This window comes from Lepus europaeus, chromosome 5 (assembly GCF_033115175.1).
Source record: "Lepus europaeus isolate LE1 chromosome 5, mLepTim1.pri, whole genome shotgun sequence".
Taxonomy (NCBI): domain Eukaryota; kingdom Metazoa; phylum Chordata; class Mammalia; order Lagomorpha; family Leporidae; genus Lepus; species Lepus europaeus.
The window spans coordinates 153,529,613-153,545,857 of record NC_084831.1 but is presented as its reverse complement, the minus strand read 5'-3'; the positions used below and the strand labels follow the sequence as shown (position 1 = coordinate 153,545,857).

The following is a 16,245-nucleotide window of genomic DNA, read 5'->3' as shown; positions in this document are numbered from 1 at the left end:
TTTCTCCTGGGCAACCCATGACTCCACTTGACACATAATCCAGTGCTACCATCAGCCAGGAAACCCAGGGGAAACTGGGTCACAGGACTACACAGGGAGAAAAAAGCAATGACTTAGGGCAGGTGCTCAGCCTAGTGGACTCCAGTTCAGACACCCATGTACCGAACCAGAGAACCTGGTTTCAATCGCTGTCTCTGGCTCCTGGTTCCAGCTTGCTGCTAATGTAGACCCGGGAAGGCAGTGGTGACGGGTCGAGTAATCGGGTTCCTGCCACCCACATGGAGACCTCGACTCAGTCCTCAGTCCCTGGTTCTGACCCAGCTCAGTCTCACCCCTTGTGGACATCTGGAGAGTAAACCAGTGGATGGGAACTCTTTGTCTCTCTGCCTCTCAAGTAAAAACTAACAATAGTAATAATGATAACTTCAAAGAATGATTGAGAACCTCAGAATTAGGAAGACTAAGATAGCACAGCCTAAAGCTTTCTTCTCACCTTGGAATACTTGCAGCCTCAGGACAAGGAAGGTCATCCCTGCATGAGCAGCAATGTTCTTTTATTAGCTAATTCTCATAAGGTTTCAGGAAGAGAGAAAGACAAAAATCTCTCACCTGCTGGTTCACCCCCCAAATGCCCACAATGACCAGGACAAAGCCAGGAGCCAGGAACTCCATGCGGGTCTCCCACACATTGGCAGGAACCCAACTACTTAAGCCATCACCTGTTGCCTCCCAGGGTGCAAGTTGTGGGAAACTAGAATTGGAAGCGGAGCTGGGGCTTGACCCCAGGCACTCCAGTATGGCTTAGAGATATCCCAAGCAACATCTTATTTAATTTGAACAAACACATATTTTGGAGTGAAATTCAAATTTGCCTTAGCTTCTTATTTCGGAATAGTTTTAAATTCACAAAACAAAATTTTTGAAGTAGTGCAAAGAGTTTCCATCTACCCCCCACCGCATTCATTGTCCCTACTTGCCACAGGATGGATGCACACACACACACACCCTGCACCCCCAAACGTCACTCCCATCATTCAGTGGCAGAGTTTGAGACACAGTGTGAACACCAGCAGGCATTCAGACACTCAGCGACGATGGGCTGCAAAGAATCTTGGCAAGAATCCACCCTGCAGGTGAAGCAGCGGCTGAGCCAGCAAGACGGAAGCCAAGGCCTTGTGTGCATTTGGCTTTCATTCACAGACCCCCACGCAGCACTTCAGGCTCTCCTCTGAAAGATAAAATCCACTATTATGTAAGGCCCTACGGGTCCCCCAGGAGTCCAGGGACTCGCAGCTGACCTGGGACGGAGACTGTTCTGAGTGAGGCTAGCTGCTCAGACACCTTTGCGGAACACCCACCCTGGTATTGCAGGGTCAAGCTGTCCTTCCCTTAGGATAACACACATAAGTGCCCCAGACTCTCACGTCAACTCTTCGAGCTGCAGAACAGCCCTCGGCACCAGCCCCTCCTCTCCAGGGTGCGCAGTCTCCATCTTGTTTATGCTTCCATATAAAATTTCCCTCCCTTAATCATTTTGGGGACTAGCAAAAGCCCAGGGGAAAGAAAAACAGAAATTGAAACCTGGATTGAGTTTTAGCTGTGCTATTCCCTAGCCACGTGCCTTTGGAAAAAATCACCCACTCTCTCCGAGCCACAGACGCCACAGCTTTAAAATGAACTCTGCAGAGTACCTCTTGGGAATGTGATGTGGCTGAAATGAGATGCGGTAAGAGAAACCCCAGCAGAAGTGTCTGTTCGTGTAGGAGTGGGTTTTCAGTAAATCACTGGCCTTTCTCTCTCAGGTCCCTTACATTTTCTTCAAGGTGGGATGAGCTGCCCCCTCTATTAGGCTAATGAGTACAGAGGCCAAGAGTTCAGACTTTGCGGTTGGAACTGGATGGGAGTCCCAATGCCTCCGCCGATCAGCCGTGAGCCATCGAGCAAGTTATTTCTCCTCGCCAGCCGAGCACCGCCCTTTGTTAAAGGTGCACTTGGGGACAGATACCTTCCCGAGGTTGCTGTTGGATGAAAGAGATAATGCGCTGTTTGTGGCAGAGTGTGGACACTCAATAACAATTTGATAAATAAATAAATGGGTGATCTAGGAAAAGCACTGGGCACACGGGCTGCAGGTAGTCGGTGTTCAACAAACAGCTGTTGTCAATGCTGTCTAAAAGGGCTGAGATGGGGCCAGCCCTATGGTGCATCGGATTAAAGCCCTGGCCTGCAGTGCTGGCATCCCAGATGGGCACCAGTTCCAGTCCCAGCTGCTCCACTCCGATCCAGCTCCCTGCTAATGTGCCTGGGAAGGCATCAGAGGATGTCCCAAGTGCATGGGCCCCTGCACTCACGTGGGAGGCCCAGAAGAAGCTCCTAGCTCCTGGCTTTGGATCAGTTCAGCTCCAGACATTGAGACCTTTTGGGAAGTGAACCAGCGGATGGAAGACCTCTCTGTCTCTCTCACTGTCTCTACCTTTCTCTGTAACTCTTTCAAATAAATAAAAATAAATCTTAAAAAATAAATAAATAAATAAATAAAAGAGCCGTGCAGAAGACCTACTTGCTAGGTAGCTCAGGGTTCGAGTTCTTATTTACCTCTCACCGCATCAGCTCATCCTGAACTTTGACCTCAGCTGTTCTTCATCACTGGCGTAAAGCTAATCCGACACTCTTGTTCTCCATTTTCATTCTGCCCTCTTTCTCATCACAGTCATCCACCGCATGCCCAGCTTGTGTCCCCCACAGATGCCTGCCCCTGGCTCACTGCGCTCATTACCAGTGGCATCAACAGAGAGTCTGTCCCTGTAACAGGCAATAAAAGCAAGAGCAGAAAGGGTAAGAGACATCACCAAACTCACACTGTGTGCCAGTGTCAGTCACCAGTGGAGCAAAATCCATCACAGGACCTCTAGTTCAATGCCCTTGCTAAGAAAAGCACACTGCTTAGTAATAGCCATGTACGTATTTAACACAAAAATCAATTATTTCAAAACCCATTCCATGTGAATATAGTGACTGCCACCTTTAAGGTTACCATCTCTTTGAAGGAAAAAGGTTCATTCAACCTGATGATGGAGAGAATGAACAGAGAGAGATTTAATTATAGTAGCAAAAACTCAAAGACTATTTTCTGTATTTTCTCCTTGTCCCATTTGTCAGCCAATAAAGGCTCATCCCACTTCGCAGTGTTCTGCTCCTCAGCCCACTGTTCCATGTTCAGAAATAGCCCAAGCGTGTGCACAGTGCGATGCATCCCCGTGTTCAGGGGCACTCGCATCCCTTGTTCTCTCAGTCTGGAATAAGTGGCAGCAGATACAGCAAAGTTCCCAGGAGTGCTGCTCCAAGGCTGAATTTAGCACATCAGGACAAATTCCATTAAGACACTGAAACACAAAGTCCAAACCTCAGGTTCTGGAGGACATGGAAGGACACGACAAGAAGACGGAGATGTTGCTTCTCTCAGCACACACGGCTTGGTCATCACAAGGGAGATGCCAGTGTTCGCTGTTTGCTGGGAGCTTCCCATAAATGCGTGTTGCAAACTCTGCATGCCAAGTAAACACTCCCTGCCATTCCCACCACTGCTTCTGTTATGTGGTTTCTTTTAAAAAAAAAAAATTATTTATCTATTTGAAAATCAGAGTTACACAGAGAGAAGGAGAGGCAGAGAGAGAGAGAGGTCTTCCTTCTGCTGGTTCACTCCCCAGTTGTCCACAACGGCCAGAGCTGCGCCAATCTGAAGCCAGGAGCTTCTTCCTGGTCTCCCATGTGGGTGCAGAGGCCCAAGGACTTGTGCCATCCTCTACTGCTTCCCCAGGCCATAGCAGAGAGCTGCATTTGGAAGTGGAGCAACCAGGACTAGAGCCGATGCCCATATGGGATGCTGGCACCGCAGGTGGCAGCTTCACCTGCTACACCACAGCGCTGGCCCTGTTACGTGGTTTCTATGCAAGCTTGCTAACGGTGTGCCCTTCTCCACCAAGGATGCAATGCTTTGTACGCCCCATGACATCATGTCGTTACGGCACCATGTGCTGATGCTGGTCCAGATGCCACTCACTGAATAAACGATGTCACTAGGACAGGTATAACTTCACCCCTGCCAGGATGAAAAACAATTTCCCTCATTTAACAATGTTTTAGACAAATATTAATTCATTAGTCATTGTGATAAAGGGGGGGAGGAGTTCTCCCAAATAAACTGACCCTCCATAGCTCCTCTAATAACACTGTTCTAAGCCCCAGCAATGTATGTATGGGACCCAAAGCAAATCATCTTCCTACTTAACAATTCCAGTTTAGCAGTGGGACACCGGGGGCCGGTGCCATGGGACAGAGGGTTCGGCAGTCACCTACGATGCTGGCTTCTGATATGAGTTCCAATCCCAGTCCCGGCTGTTCCACTCTGATCCAGCTCCCTGCTGAGGTTCCTGGGAAGGCAGCAGAAGATGGCCCAAGTGCTTGAGCCCCCACCAACCAAATGGAGTTCTGGACTCCTGGCTTTGACCTGGCCCAGCCCTGGCCATTGCAGGAATTTGGGGAGTAGACCAGCAAATCGAAGATCTCTCTCTCTCTCTCTCTCTCTCTCTCTCTCTCTCTCATGCTGCCTTTCAAATAAATCTCAAAAAAAAAAAAAAAAAAAAAAAGGCCGGCGCTGCGGCTCACTAGGCTAATCCTCCGCCTTGCGGAGCCGGCACACCGGGTTCTAGTCCCGGTCGGGGCACTGATCCTGTCCCGGTTGCCCCTCTTCCAGGCCAGCTCTCTGCTGTGGCCAGGGAGTGCAGTGGAGGATGGCCCAAGTCCTTGGGCCCTGCACCCCATGGGAGACCAGGAGAAGCACCTGGCTCCTGCCATCGGATCAGCGCGGTGCGCCTACCACGGCGGCCATTGGAGGGTGAACCAATGGCAAAAAGGAAGACCTTTCTCTCTGTCTCTCTCTCTCACTGTCCACTCTGCCTGTCAAAAAAAAAAATTAAAAAATATATATTAAAAAAAAAGTGGAACACTGTGTACTTTGTTCACTGTGTATTTATTGAGTCCTACTGTGTTCCAAGCATCATTTTATTTATTAAAAGTTCAGGCCACTCTAAGTGAACAAGGTGAACTTGTTCCTTGTCTTCCTGGAGTTCATTGCCTCTTGGGCACACAGACAAGGTGAAATGCAATGTCAAGGATATGTGCCAGGAGAGAACAGTAAGAAGCAGATGGGATGGACAGCACAGCCATCAGCCCTAGGCAGAGAGGGCCGCCCAGCAGAAAAGCAGTCTCCATGGGAGCTGGAAACAGGGATGGAGAACTACAGAGAATGAGTTCCAGGCTGGATGGACACGAAAGGAAGCCCTGGTGTACACAGAGCATCCACTGTGGCTTTTACATTCAATGGGGCTTGAGCCTAGAATGCAGAGACTCGTGTTGAGAGACTGAAGAGCCAGTCCCAGCTGCCTGGACCAGCCGAAGAGAGGAGAGTGTGGCCCCAGCTCTCCCCACACCTAGGCTGTGTGCACACCGCTGATGGACATCTGCTGTGTCTGCCACCCAGCATCATGTTCTCTGGCTTCTAGTGACAAACACTGATTTTCCTTTGATGAACTTCCTTGCTTCCTCCAACCTTGCATCTCTCTGTCTGTGGTTAATTCAGTAGTCAGCACATGTCCAGAGATGGGTCCACGAAGCATGCACCCAAAACTCATGCTCGAACTGCTGAGAAGGAAGGGTGCCTTCCAGGGGGTCGGTTGAGATAATAGAACATTAGCCAGGAGCTGTAGGCAGCCATCTGTCCATCATTTGTTCCATTTAGTAATAATTTATTGAACAACTATTATGTGCCTTAAGCTATTGTGCTAGAGAGATCTCATTTTCTCTCTTTCTCTCTCTGCCTTTCAAATAAATAAGACTAACTAAGTGAATAACATTGTTGAAAAGCATTAGGAACACACAAACAAAAATTCAAAGATGTGATTCTATTCCTTAGATTTTCACTATCAACTGGAGAGGCAAATAAATAATGACTTCAATAAAATGTGTCAGGGTAGAAGTTATATAGATTATATATATATATATATATATATATATTTTAAGGATTTGATTTATTTGTTTGAAAGGCAGAGTGACAGAGAGAGATGGAGAGACAGAGAGAAGGAAATCTTCCATCTGCTGGTTCACGCCTAAGTGACCATAAAGGCCAAGGCCAGATCAAAGCTAGAAGCCTGGTATTCTTCCCGCGTGTGTGGCAGAGGCCCAAGCCTCCGTAGCTGCATTGATAGGGATGTAGACTGGAAGCAGAGTGTCCAGAACTCGACCAGTACTCTGATTTGGGATGCCAGTGTCGCAGGCAGCGGCTTAACCCACTGCACCACAACACCAGCCCGCACAGATCATATCTTGGGCATGGGAGGAATCCCAGGGCTGCTCAGGGACAGCCATGCATAGAAGGCTCCCTGGGGGAGAAAGCACTCGTGGAATCTCAACAGAGGCCTTAACCAAGTGACTTAGGGAAGCGGAGGGTCAGAGAGAACCAGTAACTCCAGAAACACAGCGGGAGGCTCAGCAGGCAGGCTCTGGGGACCCAGCATAGTCAATCACGCTGCAGGCGGGTGCCATCCAGGAATGAGGGCAAGAGGAGGCGAGACGGTCAAGCTGGGGAGATTTGTACAGGCCTTGGATCTTCGCTGAAGACCACAAGGAGCTCCTGAAAGATTCAAAGCCAGTGGACAGCATCACCACGTTGGCATCTTAGAAACCAGGCAAGGCACAATACAGATAACGGTTGGGGGTATGCCTGCAGGCAGGGTGAACCTTCGTCCTCAAGACAGTGCAGGCCAAACTGAGGCACTGGTGCAGGGGCGGGTGAGCACAGGGCGCGTGTCGGATTCAAGAGAAGGCACGAGGCACAACACGTAAGGGGAAGAGGATCTTGAAGCTTACACAGCCGGAACAGGTGGCTGGGGATGGTGATGTTCCTGATCAAGACAGGCATTCATTCCACTGGGAGAACTAAAGGAAAGTAAGGAAAGGGCTGCTGCCTCTGGGCTACACGTGGGTGCGCTGCCTGCGGATAACGCGCAGGGGGATCCGAAAGCAGCAACTATGAGTCAGGAGCCCTCCAGAAAAGTCTGCAGATACTCAGCGCCTGTGGTGGGCGGGGTGCATTTGTTTATCCAGAGCTGAAGATGAGTGAGGGCTTCAGCCTGGGAGTTATCAGTACACGGGTCGTCACTTCCTGCATAGGCATGTGTTTGTCAAGCCCAACAGGGACTTCCAAAGAAGATAACGGCATGAGGGAAAAGGCAGAGAAAAGGAAGAGTGAGAAGGCGGGGTTGTAGCAGTATCAGGAAGCCAGAGAGAACCAAATACTGGAAGAACAGGAAAGTGTCTACAGGGGGCCAGCGCTATGGTGCAGCTGGTCAAAGCCCCGGCCTGCAGCACCAGCATCCCAAATGGGTCCAGTTCAAGTTCTGGTTGCTCCACTTCTGATCCAGCTCTCTGCTATGGCCTGGGAAAGCAGCAGAAGATGGCCCAAGTGCTTAGGCCCCTGCACCCATGTGGGAGACCTGGAAGAAGCTCCTGGCTCCTGGCTTCGGATCGACTCAGCTTCAGCCATGCAACCATTTGGAGAGTGAACCAGCGGATGTCCTTTTCTCTCTCTGAAACTGTGCCTTTCAAATAAATAAATAAATCTTTAAAAAAAAAAAAAAAGTGTCTACCGGATTCCGTAGGGGTGGGATCATCAGAAAACGAAGAGGGCCATGAGGAGGGATGGGGTTGGGTCTCGGGCCGGTTGATTGGAACAAAATAGGAGACACCTGAACACGTTTTTCCCATGGTGGAAAAAGAGTAAAGAGAGGCTGAAGACACAGGGGGAATCAAGGAATTGAGTGATGACCATGGCGGCCCGAGGAGGCTGGTGGACAGGGAGAGTCCAGGGGAAGAAGTTGGTCCCAGGTCGGGAAGTGCACCCCTGACTGTGGGAAGGGAGGGAGGCCAGGAGCGATGTAACAGTGTCAGTGTAGATAACTTTTTTGAGCGAAGTTAGGCAAGATGGACGGGAAGTATATATCCTAAGTATGTTTTAAAAATCTATTTTATCCACCATTCTATGCAAACACGTTAGGAGACTCCCACACTTGCAACGTCACAAATGGCTGAGCTGATGGTGAAGAGCTGCAGGAAACTGGGACCCGCCGCAGTCACCAATGGCGGACGTTTCCCGTTCTGTTTGAAACCGCAGCCTGGCTTATTCCTCCACTCAGTTGAAGTTCTTTCCAGCCATAATCCTGTGGGTCACTTATTGCAAGCAATTTCCTTTTCCTTAGTGTCAAGCTGTTGTCTTTGTCCCTCAAAAGACAGCAACAGGGGTGGGCACTGAGCCTAGCAGCTAAGTCGCCTGTGTCCCTCATTGGTGCCTAGTTCAGATCCCAGCTCCAGCTCCTGTCTCCAGCCTCCTGCTAATGCAGACCCTAGGGGCAGTGCTGATGGCTCAAGGAACCCGGTTTCTAACACCCATGTGGGAGGCCCGGACTGAGTTTCCAGCTCCTGGTTCCAGCCTGGCCCAGGGCCAATGTGGACATTTGGAGAGGGAACCAGCAGATGGGATTTCTCTCTCTCTCTCTCTCTCTCTCTCTCCCTCCCTCCCTCCCACCCTCCCTCCCTCTGTTCTTCCCCAAATGAAAACAAAAAGTCAGCAGCAGTTGGAAAGGTACTTGTCCCATTTGAAAACAGAAACTCAGATATTTAGGACGAGTCTGTGCAGAATCTCTGCTTTTTTTTTTTTTTTTTTTTTTTTTTTTTTTTTTTTTTTACAAGCAGAGTGGACAGTGAGAGAGAGAGAGAGAGAGAAAGGTCTTCCTTTTCCATTGGTTCACCCCCTAATGGCCGCTACGGCCGCCGTGCTGCGGCCGGCGCACGGCGCTGATCCGAAGCCAGGAGCCAGGTGCTTCCTCCTGGTCTCCCATGGGGATACAGGGCCCAAGGACCTGGGCCATCCTCCACTGCACTCCCGGGCCACAGCAGAGAGCTGGACTGGAAGAGGAGCAACCAGGACAGAATCCGGCACCCCGACCGGGACTAGAACCTGGGGTGCCGGCGCCGCAGTCAGAGGATTAGCCTAGTGAGCCGTGGCGCCGGCCAGAATCTCTGCCTTTATGAATCTTTTCTTGGGGACCGACTGCAGCAGGTAAAGCTGCAGCCTGTGACACCAGCATCCCATATGGGCACCTGTTCCTGTCCCAGCTTCGCTTCTGATCCAGCTCCCTGCTGGGAAAGCAGCAGAGGATAGCACAAGTGCTTGGGCCCCTGCACCCACGTGGGAGACCGGGATGAAGCTCCTGGCTCCAGGCTTCTGCCTGGCCCAGCCCTGGCAGTTGTAGCCACTGGAGGAGTGAACCAGCAGAATGGGAAGACCTCTGTCTCTCTGCAACTCTGCCTTTGAAATAAATAAATAAATCTTAAAAAAAATAATCTTTCTTGAAAGCAAACTTTCACCCTGTCAGTACTACATCACGCATGGACCCACCCAGGATCCTTCAGGTCCGTGTTACAGGATCTGATGAGTCCTGGCCAGTGCCCTGTGAGATCCATTCATACGGGAAGCACCAGGCCTGATTTGACGGGAAGCCAGACAGTGCTGGGGGAGAAGCTGTTCAGCAGGAGGAAGTCACCCTAGGTGAGGAGCCAAGGACTGAAGAGCTTTATCCACCCCAGTGCACTCATTTTACAGACATAAACTGAAACCCACGGAGCCATATGGTTCCCTGGAATGATGCCAGGACCTGGTCCACTTCTCTCAACTTGCCTGTGCTCATCTCTCCTCTCCTAACACCTGTTCTTCCTGTTGGCGGAAGATTCCCCAGGGGGACAACTTCTCCATCTCGATCCCTTAGGTACCCCCACTTAGGTGGCCATAAAGACGTCTGTCTGTTGATAAGTCCATCACACTCAGAGTGGATCACTACTGGTCCTGTGTGAGAGCTGAACTTTATGGTAAAAAGTCTCAACAGAAAGGGAAAAAACAGTCACCAACCCATAAACACGTGGGTGATGAACCCTGAAAACACTCTGAACGTGACTTCCAGCCTAGAATTCTTGGGAACAGCAGCCACGGAGCCATCTCCTGCTAACGGGACCGGGGCCAGGGTTTCATTTGTCGTAGGGCTGGCAGGCACCACACCCCTACTCAACCATAGAGCTTGAGAACAGACGTTTCCACGCTGCCTCTACGTCAGCTTTCACCAACTTGGGTCCTCCCTGAAATATTTAACAGCCGCTCTCCCTAAATGCTGCCGTCATGCAGACCCCTTTCATCTGACCACAATCCGACGCGCCTACAACTTTGACGTAAGTTGAAATCAGACGTCCCACACGTTAGCAACACACTCCTTCCCACAGGGCACAGCCCCCACCGGGGTTCACAGGCTCTCCAAGGAGCTCGCGTTTGAAAGTGGCCTCGTCACCGTGGAACTTAGTTTTTTCACACAAGAGTTCTTCGGTTTGCTGAAGCCATGTGCTGGCTTCGTGCCTTTCTACTCTGCATGAGACCAGATGTTTCTCCAGGGAGTCTGCCAGGAGGGTCTCAGGGGGAACTGTACTCTGGCTGGGTATTCTCCAGTTCGGGTTTGGCTTGAGTTAATTGGTTAATGGTGAAAATAAGTACTTACATCTCTGGTCCCTGCATCAGGAGCTGCTGCTGCTGTTGCTGCTACAGCCCATCGTGACAGCCTGCTCTGAGAGCTGGCAGGCGCTGCTGTGATGCCACGTCAGCCTCCCGGAACCTTTCTGTTTCAGCTAGAGTTTCCAAACGGAACGTTCAGTATGTAGTCCCGAGGCTGGAAACATGATCTACCCACCATATTGGGAAGGTCAAATAAAAGAAACCACACACATCCCTTCTGGTGTGTAAGCAGACCTCAAACATAACATTGACCTTCTGAACGATCATGACTCCAGGTTAATAATTGACCAAGAAAAAACCGGGACTAGAAATTGGGAAAGAGAAAAAAGGAAACTTAGGGACTATTATTAGCGTGATTAGTTCATTGAAAATATTAGGACTTTGGAGTGGTGAAAAATTGAAAAGCTTTTTGCTCATGAATAGGGAAATGGGTGAATGAACTATGAGACATTTACCTTGTGAAACATTAGAATATCTAATAACAAAAAATAAATGTAAGCTTCCCCAATTGGTTTGAGAGGTTTCTGTAATACATTGTTGAGCAAAAAATTAAATTATCCCATATACCTATGTATATACAATTAGATGTAATTATATAATATTATATACGAGCTGTTCCAAAAGTATATAAAAGATACATATTTGGCAGTTAATACTACTTCCTCTGTTTGAGGGGAGAGGATTTGCAGGGCGGCAGCGAGGGAGGCAAGCAACCTTTCTCAAGGTTTCACAATAAAATAGCATTCACTGCATCTAATTCCTGTAACATCGTGAGTTGTGTGTGTGCTTCAGGATAACTATGTATAAGTTTAAAAAAAGTTAATTATATATCTTAAATGGTGGGATTCCAGATGTATATTTCAATGTTCTGAAAGAACTTCCTGTAATCAGAAGAAAGAATAAAGCTGTTTTTCTTATGTAAAAAAAAAAAAAAAATCACTGACAAGTGGCAACATGTCCAAGCTCTTGAGCGTCTGAGCCCTCTGTTGAATCTTAAATAGACTCGGGATTTTTTCCTCTCTCTGTTCCAAACACACTCAAGGATTCTAAAGATGTTCTTATGCTTATCTGAGACAGTCAGGCCGTGTGTAAACACTCGTCTAGCCCAGACCTCCCACAGCCCTCCCTGCTTTGAGACTGTGTCAGAGGTGGGTCTCATCTCCCAGGACCTCATCTCATCTCCCAGGAGGGAGGGACCCAGGGCACAGGCTACACAGGGATGGTGCTGACAGCGCACTTCCTCCCACTCCATCTCAGCGGGTGCCTCTTGGGATGACTCACAAGTCATCTGGGAAAATGTGGACTGTGGAAAAGAAGCCACTTGGAATTGGCCGACCAACATTTGCATTTCAACAACACAGCCTGAGACTGGAAAATACAAGCCCAAGTAACCAACACATTTTTCCTAAGTAGAATATAGGCAAGGTCACTGTGTACTTCCTGGCCATACTTTCTGACTTAAAATGAAGAGAGATGTTTGAGCATACTTGGATGTTAAATTATCTGAATCACATGGACAAAAAGCAGAGAATTTTTTTAACTATGACAGGGAAAATTTGAGATGTGCAGTCACCTTGGTTGGTGAATCAGAAGGTATATGTTGTATGTGTCTATCACCCTGGAATAGAGGGAGCTCTCAGTTTTAAACATAAGTGAGGAAAAGGTCTGACTTCAGTAAAATTTCTGAATTACATAATTCTTTTCAAGCAGCATTTTTTAAAAATTTCTTTTTCTTTTTCTTTTTTTTTTTTTTTTTTTTGAAAGGCAGAGATACAGACACAGAGAGACAAAGAGAGGCAGGCAGACAGAAAGCTTCCATCTGCTGCTTCAATGCCCAAATGCCCACAGCAGTTGAGGCTGGACCAGGCCAAAGTCAGGACCCAAGAACCCTACCCACGTCTCCTACATGAGTGGCAGGGACCCAGCTACTTGGGCCCTCGGCTGCTGCCTCCCGGGATCTGCATTAACAGGAAGCTGGAGTGGGGGGCCAAAGTGGGAGAGGACCCGGGAAGTCTGATACATGATGTGAGTGTCCCCAGGGGTGGTTTACCACTGCACTCCTAAAACAACTTTCTAAAAAAGAAATGCTCTTCTACTTCCCACTATAAAATAACCCCAAGTAGAGTGCTAACATGTTTTGGATCCCAACAGGACCTTGTCTTGGTGCATTTAGGCTGTTACAACAAAATACCCTAGACTGGGTGGCTGATGAACCACAGAGATCTTTTTTTTTTTCTCACAGTCCTGGATGCTGGAAGTTCTAGGTCAAGGCTTTGGCAGATTCCAAGTGTTGTAAGAGCTCAGCCCCTTCAGAGACAGCTGCTGTTCACTGCACCTCTGGGGGTGGGGCTGGGGGCTCCCCACCTATTCTGTAAGGGCGCTGATCCCATTCACGAGAGCTCCACCTCCAAACACTGTCACCTTGGGTGTTAGGATTGCAACAAAGTCGGGAAGAACACAAATGTTCAGCCCACAGCATTGATCTCTACTTCAGCCCATCATTTTAGATAGAAATAACTGAAGATTCAGAGAGGTTAGATAACTAATTCAAGGTCACACAGTGGGGCTTCCGCCTCTCAGAGGTCAACTCACATTGCAATGCAAATATTCAGACCAGATCCTGCTGAACCTGGTTTATCATAACTAGAAAAGACACATACCCGTGCTTTGTGGGCAAAAAGCGCTTAAGCCTTAGATTTATACAAAGGATAAATGCGACCTGTAATTTGCCCTCTTGTCTGGCAATCTGCTGTCTCTCCTTTATCTTGTTAATAACCACTCAACAGATAAAAATGAAGGAAACAAACAGGCTATCCATAAAAACAGAGTGCAAAGAATTGCTCCGTGTGTGATGTCCACAGTAACTGCTATAAGAGGTCAGGAGACGGAGAGGAACCCAAATTAATTTCAGGAAGAGAAGGGAAGAAAATAAGCCAATGGAGAAAGGAAGAGGAGGGAATTAAAAGGAGAGGTGCATGTTGTCTCTGAAGAGTACACCTTTGCCAAGAATCCCCTATTGTCCAGGCCAGGATTAACAATTCTGGGCCTTAGTTCCCAAGGGACTTGTGATCTTGCTCCTAAGGCAATTCACAATTTCATTCCCAACACATTTTTCTTACTTAAAAAGAGCTACATTTGGACCATGTACAAAAAGCATATATACATACATATTCATGCCCTGGCATTTACCTTGGCTCAGACATCTTGGGTAACTTGAGGAAGTTCCTAGACTTGCCTGCTGTAACTAAGCAATTGAATAAAAAGTGGGAAGTGCAGTGGCTAATACGTTCCCAGATACACACCTGAGTCTCATAGGCAAGTCCTTTCCAAGATCATCAGCAGATTGGAAGTATTAGCCCAGACTTGGCTGAACAAAACCCACAGCAACAAATAACAAGTCACAACGTTTCTCCTTGAAGGAAATGTATTCCTTAAACTCAGTCACTTATTTACAACAAACCCAAAAAGCTCATGTTTATCCACCACAAGACCAAAACGTCTTGAGCTCCCAAACAGTAACTGTATAAAGGTGGACAGTCCATCCTCAGAGCAGGGCCAGGGTACCAGCGAGTCACACACGTGGACTCCGAGGCCGCACTGCCCGGCTGGGGCTCTGGTTATGCCACTCTCCAGTTCCCTGATGTCAGGTCTGTTAGGCCGTCACAAAACACACCAAACACTGGTGTAAGGGAAAGGGTTTATTGGGAAAAACCCAGCAGACTGGAGGAGTGGGGCGACGAAGGGAAAAAGGAGAGAGAAGGAGAGTATAAGAGAGAGAGACAGAGAGGAGAGGAGCTAGCAAGGAGAGGAGAGAGCGAGCAGAGAGAAGAGAGACGAGAGGAGGAGAACAGAGGAGAGGAGCCAAGAGAGCTACATGTTCAAGAACAGGCCCTTTTAGAACTTTGCCGGAGGGCGGGCAGGGAAGTAGGAGTTAGCCCATCCCATTAGGTTGGGGGTGGAGCTTGGCACAGGTAGTTGGGCCATGTGGCTACCTGGCTTTCAACAACGGTGGCGGGAGCCGGGGCATAGGATGTAAATCAAGGTGTAGATCAGGCCATAGATAAAACTGTGCCGTTTTCCTAACAAGGTCAACCACGGAATTCTGGTTTCCTGATCGGTAAACCAGGGCCAACAGTATCGGCCTGGAGGGTTCTGATGATGGGCAATTGAATAACTCTGGGAAAAGTCTTAGAAAATGCTGCAGTGGGGGTGATGCTTGGCTTGGCAGCTAAGCCACCAGTTAGGGTGCCCATGTCCCCACACTGGAGGACCTGGGTTCAACTCCTGGAGGACTGACTTCCCGGCTCCCATCACAGGCATTTGTAGAGTGAACCAGCCAATAGGAGTGTTTCTCTCTCTCTCTCTCTCTCTCTCTCTCTCTCTCTCTCTCTGCCTGTCTTACTCTCTCATCTCTCAGATAATTTTTTAAAATTTTTCAAAAAACAAGAAAATGCTACAATCCATGGTTTGTATCTCTAATCATTGTTGTTCTATTATTTAACATTTGTTGAGTATTTACAGTGAATCATGTTGTGTGCTGAATGTTTTTCCTTTCTAATTTTTTTTTTTCTTTTCATACCAGACGGGAAATGTGCCAATGGCATGACAAGGTTTGAAGGAGGCACATCTCACACAGTGGTGTTCAAACTCAGCCGCCATGCTTGTGAACCATATAAGGGGCTTGCTACAGAATTTTATGTCCTGTGGTGTAGCTCCTATAGCCTGCTCCTTTTTTCATAGATGAGAAAACTCAAGTTCAGAGATCTGAATAGCTTGTTCAACATTCCACTGCTAACATGGGTAAAACTACCACTTTTGCATCCAGGTCCAGTTGGATCAAGAGCTTCAATTTTTTTTTTAATTATTACTATCTGAGAGGCAGAGAGACAAATGGCTCCCATCTGCTGATTCACTCCCCAAAGCACACGAGAGTTGGGGTGAAGCGGGTGTCCAGAACACAATCCAGGCAGGTCTCCCATTTATGGGGCCAGCACCTGCTGCCTCCCAGGGTGCACATTAGCAGGAAGCTGGAGTCTGAAGCAGAGCCGGGACGCAGACTCAGACACCCTGATAAGCTGTGTGGGGGTCCCACGTGGCAACTTGACCGCTGTGACCAACACCTGCTCTGACCTTGAATTCTGAATCACTGTTTATCCTTTCTCCCAAGTAAACAGCTCAAAATCCACAAGATAGACCCATTCCTTTGATCATTCACTCACTGAGAGCTTGGGGTGTGCCAAGCAATGTGAATAGAGCCAGGGATGTGGAGATGAAACAGGCAGACCAAAGGGAACTGCCTTCCACACACTAGTGAGGCACAGAGACAAGCAAACACCAACAAACCCATCACATGCTGGTACGTTAGAGGGGCAGGCATTGTGGGGCAGCAGGTTAAGCTGCCCCTTGTGACCCCAGCATTCCATACTGGAGCACTGGTTCAAATCGCTGCTCCACTTCCAATCCAGCTTCCCACCAATGCACCTGGGAAAGCGACAGAAGATGGCTGAAGTCCTTGGGTCTCTGCCACGCACTTAGGAGACCATGGTGGAGTTCCTGGCTCCTAGGTTCAGCCTTGCCCA

General features: G+C 48.5%; 1 protein-coding gene and 1 non-coding gene across 5 annotated transcripts in view; both read right to left on the bottom strand.

Moving 5' to 3' along the window:
• Positions 1 to 10,727, bottom strand: part of SEC16B (SEC16 homolog B, endoplasmic reticulum export factor) — a 63,219-nt gene extending 52,492 nt beyond the window's left edge. For all 4 annotated transcript variants that reach the window (XM_062192972.1, XM_062192974.1, XM_062192976.1 and 1 more), the window contains exon 1: positions 10,653 to 10,727. The gene's annotated coding sequence lies outside the window, so the exon portion shown is untranslated. The remainder of the gene's footprint in view (positions 1 to 10,652) is intronic.
• A 4,515-nt stretch (positions 10,728 to 15,242) lies between these two features.
• On the bottom strand, positions 15,243 to 15,346 carry LOC133761359 (small nucleolar RNA U13). The gene has a single exon (XR_009866157.1). It is a non-coding gene; the product is annotated as a small nucleolar RNA U13 (small nucleolar RNA).
• Between the last annotated feature and the right edge of the window lie 899 nt (positions 15,347 to 16,245).